Raw genomic sequence first — 5,371 nt, forward strand, 5'->3', positions numbered from 1 at the left:
GGCGACTGATCTGCCTCGCCTGGGAAGAGCGCAATGATGGTGCCAACTTGGGCCAGTGAAGCAACGTCCTCCACAACTAGACTGAAGAACAACAAATGACAGCAACTTGTCTGTTCCCCTTCCCCCAATTCCCCAATAAAAATCTTAAAAAAAAAAAAAGAATACCAGAGATTGCTTAAAGCCCTTCAATGATTCCCTGTTACACACAAAGTGAAATCCACTCCTTCCGTCGGCCTGAAATCCCCTGCTATATCTGCCACATCTCCCCACTCCCTGACCTCATTTCCTACTCGGCCACACTGGCCTCTTTGATGGTACCTGACCATCCCAAACTCATTCGGACCTCAAGGCCTTTGTACTTTCTGTATCCACTACCTGTCCTATTCTTTCTGTCTCCTTACTAGGCCTGGCTCACTCTCATCAATCATTTGTCTCCTTCTCCAGAAAGCCCTCACTGACTCCCCAAGGTGGGTCAGGCACCCCCTCTGGATTCCTACTGTCCCTGTGCCTCCCCTACCCAGCCCTGACCACTCTGGGCTGTGTTGGTCACCACTGGGACTAACGGTCAGACACACAAGAGTGTAACAAGGCTTTGCCCATCCTTTTCTAAGCATCACCTCCTTCCTCCCTGCCTCCTTCCAGAGGCGGTTCAGTCAGTCTAGTGTCCTTTTCCAACTTTCAGCCCTGGGAGGAGTCCCCCAAGAAAAGCTGGGTCAAAGTTGCAGTCACTGTCCTGGATGCCCTAGATGGGAAAGGTCGAAGCAAGTGTCAGGTCCCAGCTAAGCCAACCATGTGAACCATCTCCCCAACTGTCCCCCATCAGCCTGGGGGCCATAAAACCTACCATCTCATGGCTGAGTAAATCGTTTCAGCAAAGGCCACACGCTTGCCCAAAGCAGGACGTGGAGTGAAGGTAACCCTCAAGACCTGTTGGGAAGCACGTTGGTACAAGTGTTTAGGAGAGCAATTTGGAAGTTCCAGCGAGACACCTGCCCAAGAGAGATGGGCCATGGTATACAAGGAAACACCTTCTGGAAGGTTCACTGAAGCGCTGTTTGTTACAGTCCCAATAAGAAACCACCTGAATGGCCACCAAAAGGTGAACAGACAACTCCTGTGTGGCACATCACAAAAAGAAACACTTGACAGCAAGGAAAACGAATGACCTGCACAAGACTGACACACATCCACACGGAGAAATATCCAAACCCTAATGGTGAGCAGAAGCAGCAAGGCTGTTTACCATGATCCCATTTATATGATTTGTAAAACTAACACAGAGTGGGGGTCAACCCTGGCCAGCTATGACAACCCCATACTGATGCTGGCCCCACCCCAGGCCAAGTGAATCCGGGTCAGAATCTCTGTGGTGGGTCTGGGCAACAGTGCTTGTGAAAGCTCCCCAGGTGACTGCAATGTGTAGCAACGTGAGCCGGGATTGAGAGCTATTATTGCTCTAGCGTTTGTGAGTACAGTCACGGACAGCAAAAGTATGAAAGCCCACAGAGGGATGCTGGATGCCAAATCCAGTACACAGGCTATCACGGGCAGCGGGGCCAAAGGGGGTGGGCAGAGGAGTGGGGCCTTTAACTGTATCCACCATGCATTCTGTCCCAGGCCTGACAATGGAGAGACGTAGGTGTTTTGTTATATTGAAAGCTCAACTTTTTTCCCTAGTCTAAAATGTATCATAAGGAACAATATTGGCAAGTAAGAAATCTCTTGCCCAAGGTCCCATGGCTAGTAAGTGACACAGCAGGGACCTGAATGTGGATTTTCAACGCCAAAGTCCCATCATTCCTTCTCTGTGCCGAGTCCTGAGATGCTGAGTGAGCTGGCACTGCTAGGACCCAAGGCTGGGCCAGCCTCCCAAGGCTGCCTGGCGGGTGTGCTCACTCAGCAACCCTGCCAGAGCCAGGGGGTGGGGTGGCTGCCAGAGAAAGCCAGGAGGCAGGTGGAAAGAGGTCCCTCCACCATCCCTGAGGCCCTCCCCAGGTAGCAGGAGCAGCATCAGCATCAAGACTTAGTGCATATGCAGCATCGACTGTGTGCCAGGCCTTGGGCCAAGCGCTTTACACTGTGTATCGTCACAGCAATTCTACGAGGTAGCCACTATCATTATGCCCATTTTGCAGAAGAAAAAAACCGAGGCCCAGAAAAGTTAAGCAACCTGCCCCCAGTCACAAAGCCTGTGAGTGATGGAGCTCACTACTTCCCAGTGCTGCCTCACAGCTCCACAGACACAGGACAGTACTCATCTGCCTCTGCTCCACTGCCCCTCCCAGGCCGAGCACTCTAGGGATCTCACACAGGCTACCTGTGGCCTGCAAGCCCCCAACTCTGCATCCATCCCCTGACCTCCACTCACACGCAGGGCCTTTCCTTCTGCCTGGTTCGCCCCTTCCCATCCCTCCTATTCATCCTTCAGAGCTTGCCCAGGGACACAGTCGCAAGCCCAGGTCAGGGCGCAGGGTCTGAGCAGTTTTCTGGCTCCCTGAACATGTCCTTGCAGGCTATGTCACCACTGGTAGAGAGGTAGCCATGTATCACGGGTCCGGGTCTAGTATGCTCCCACCAAGGGGCACTGAGAGCCCTCAGAGGCCAGGGCCTCTGTATGTCTTGTCCTCTGCTGCAGTCCCAGCACCCAGCACAGTGCCCAACATTCAACCCCCAGCAGACAAGCATCCTCCACAGGCCAGGCTGCATGTGGGGACTCAGGGAAGGAACACCATGGAGAAATCACTGCCCCAACAAGGGGCCCACTTTCTAGTAGTGGAGGAGGCAGGCAGCAAACAATACAAGGACCAAGTGAGGGCTGTGGAGAAAACAACCGTGAGAGAAAGCGTGTCTGAGGGCAGGGAGAGCTGGGTGGTCCTGGTGGGGCTGTGAGTAAGTGACACTGAGTGGGAGGGGCAGGGTGGGGAAAGGATTCCAGGCACAGGGAACAGGAAGGTCAAATACCTGTAGGGAGACATAAGTCTACAGAGTTGAAGAACAGCAAAGAGGCCAGTGTGGCTGGACTGAGGCAAAGGACGAGGAAAGCAGAAGGAAATGAGGTGGGAGCGACTGAGGACCATGATGAGAGCTTGGGGTTTTAAGTACAGAGAACACCCAACTTTGCACAGGGCACCACCCAAGGACATTCTCCTCGGCCAGAAGCACATCAGACTCACTTGGACTCTGATCCACACACAAACATAGGGTGGCCCATGGGAACCTCTCCTCCCAGATCACACCCTTCCATGGAGGCCAAACAGACGATCTGTTCCTGGTCCGGGAGTGGCCCGGCCTTGCCCAGCCCCAGCTTCCAGAAACAGACCTTCATACAACCAGGGGTAGGAACTCTGGAATTGATATCCAGCTTGGAATCTGCCTCTATCACTTAGCAGAAGCTCTCTGAGCCTTACTTTTTTGTCTGTAAAGTGGGTCTATCTAGTACCCACTTCACAAGATTGTGGTATAAGACACACATGGCACTGAATACAACGTTAGCTCTCATTAAATATTAACCAATTCTATGATTATTTGAGAGGCAGTGGAACACAGAGCTCTGGGTCCAGAACTCCAGAGTTCGAATCCCAGCTACACAACTTCCTCATCGGGTGACCTCCCCACCCCAAGTTACTTAGCCTCTTAGTAATGGCACCAACTCCACAAGGTTGTAGTGAGAATTCAACATAGGTAAAACGTTTAGAACGTGGCACACAGAAAGTGGTTTATGAGTGTTTGCTATTATTTTCATTATTTGTGGGAGGGGAGCTCCCCATTCCCCCACCAGGTAACACCTTCGACCTCTCTCCTGGATATCCTTCCCCTCCTCCCCGGCAATATGTCCCATTTGGGCTTTAATTTTTGACTCTTTGGAACATCATCTGTGCCTCCATCAAATTCTGATCTTTGCACCCTTTGGCCACGCCCCATCTTTGATTCCCAAAAGGATGCCCCCCAACCTAAATCTCATTCATCTGGTCCGCTGGCTGCTGCCTTAACCCTCCAACCTGCCACATCCACGGTTGTGACCTCTGACCATCTGAGGTGCATTCTCCCCACAGTGTTAATTTTGATTCCCCTTTTTTGACACTCGCTTCGACCCCCTTGAACGTGCCCCCACTTCAAATTTCGAACTTTGCGCTCCCCTTGGCCACGCCCCTTTGCTAGTTTGACCTTTGACCTCCTCTACACCTACCCCCGCCCAGAGTTGACCCCCACCATCCGACGCGACCCTTCCCTCCATGAGTGAACTTTGACCCCAGCGGCCCCGCCCCCTACTTGCATAAACGCTCTCCCACCGCCATCGCCCGGCCCACCCCAACCCCCTGGCCAGACCGCCTATCTTACCGGCTCGGCGCCGCAGTCGCTCGCGGCCTAGCTGCTTGGCCCGGAACTCTGCACCCTCACGCCGCCCTCAGTTCTCTTGCGCTGCCGCCACCGCGGCCACTGCCGCCGCCATGTTGAATCCCCAACGAACATCCGGGGCTTTCCCCCCTCGCCGCCCACCAGTCCCCATAGCAACGGGGCTGACCGCGCTGGGGGGAGGGCCCGCTCAGGGGCGGAGCTGGGCGGCTGGCAGCGCCCGCTCCAGCCTCTGATTGGTGCAGATTGTCCAATCGAGACCTTCGGGCAGAAAATGCCAAGCGGGGATTGGGAAATTTGGAAAGGGAGAAGGGGAGGCTGGCTCCCAGCCCACTCGGGTCCTTAAAGGGGAAATAACTATTCTCTTGTAACAGTTTTTCCCACCTTCCCCCGAAAGGAATTACGGGGTGGGAGGCAGTGATGGGCAATAATGGTCAGAAACAGTTCTTAAGCACTTATTATGTGTCAGACACACGTCCAAGTGCTTACTACAATTCAATTGTATTACTGACACCCTTTCTACAGATAAAGAAACTGAGGCTCAGAAGGGCTTACTAGGTGGTTTGGGATCACAGGACATATGATCAAGTGTTTCGAATGACGGTCTGTCAGTTTGTCTGAATCCGGGAACTTAACCTCGAACCAAGACACTATTTGATGGTAATCGTTTTTGTAAGTTTTTTTTAAAGTAATTTGTAAAATATATATGAAAAGAAGAATACACACCAAAAACAATAAACGAAACTTGGACAACCACTTCTATGAGTTCACTCACCGGGCTCCAGCCACCTTGCTCTTCCAGAAAAATACCAGATGCTCTCCCACTTCAGGGTCTTTGCATTGACTGTTCCCTCTGTGTGGAACAGACTCTTCCCCTAAGGTATCCTTAGGGCTCCTTCCCTCCCCCTTCTTTAGGGTTTTACTAAAATGGAGCCTTATCAGTGGGACTGTCCCTGCCCACCCTAATTAAAGCAGTAAACATCCATCTCACATGCTACTAAATGCTACTAAACCTTTT

The 5,371-nt window shown here is 52.4% G+C and overlaps 1 protein-coding gene across 3 annotated transcripts in view; it reads right to left on the reverse strand.

Annotated features, from left to right (window-relative positions):
* Positions 1 to 4,507, reverse strand: part of PAK4 (p21 (RAC1) activated kinase 4) — a 57,621-nt gene extending 53,114 nt beyond the window's left edge. For 2 of the 3 annotated variants that reach the window (XM_019666312.1, XM_019666313.1), the window contains exon 1: positions 4,339 to 4,507. The gene's annotated coding sequence lies outside the window, so the exon portion shown is untranslated. The remainder of the gene's footprint in view (positions 1 to 4,338) is intronic. The other variant, XM_019666320.1, reaches the window with a different exon arrangement.
* Between the last annotated feature and the right edge of the window lie 864 nt (positions 4,508 to 5,371).

The sequence above is a fragment of the Hipposideros armiger genome, unplaced genomic scaffold (genome assembly GCF_001890085.2).
Source record: "Hipposideros armiger isolate ML-2016 unplaced genomic scaffold, ASM189008v1 scaffold_466, whole genome shotgun sequence".
Taxonomy (NCBI): Eukaryota; Metazoa; Chordata; class Mammalia; order Chiroptera; family Hipposideridae; genus Hipposideros; species Hipposideros armiger.